Below are 500 nucleotides of genomic sequence, written 5' to 3'. Positions count from 1 at the left end.
GGTACACGTGTCTCTTTCCCTTCTGGTTTCCTCAGTGTGTATGCCCAGCAGTGGGATTGCTGGATCATAAGGCAGTTCTATTTATTTCCATTCATAGGACTAGAAAAGGCAGCAAGGTCAATCATGTGCAAGAAGAAATTCTGATCTTCAGTCCCACAGCATATCTATGTCTTTCTGGATCTGCTTCCTGTTTACACATTTTTTTCCTCCAGTTCAGTTCAGAAACTCAGTCATGTCTGACTCTTTGTGACCCATGGATGGCAGAACACTAGGCTTCCCTGTCCATCACCAACTCCTGGAGCTTACTCAAACTCATGTCCATCAAGACGGTGATGCCATCCAACCATCTCATCCTCTGTCATCCCCTTCTCCTCCTGCCTTCAATCTTTCCCAGCATCAGGGTATTTTCCAATGAGTCAGTTCTTCACATCAGGTGGCCAAAGTATTGGAGTTTTAGCTTCAGCATCAGTCCTTCCAATGAATATTCAGGACTGATTTCC

Source organism: Bison bison, unplaced genomic scaffold, assembly GCF_000754665.1.
Source record: "Bison bison bison isolate TAMUID 2011002044 unplaced genomic scaffold, Bison_UMD1.0 scf7180017864365, whole genome shotgun sequence".
Taxonomy (NCBI): domain Eukaryota; kingdom Metazoa; phylum Chordata; class Mammalia; order Artiodactyla; family Bovidae; genus Bison; species Bison bison.
Note: the sequence above shows the minus strand (reverse complement) of the source record.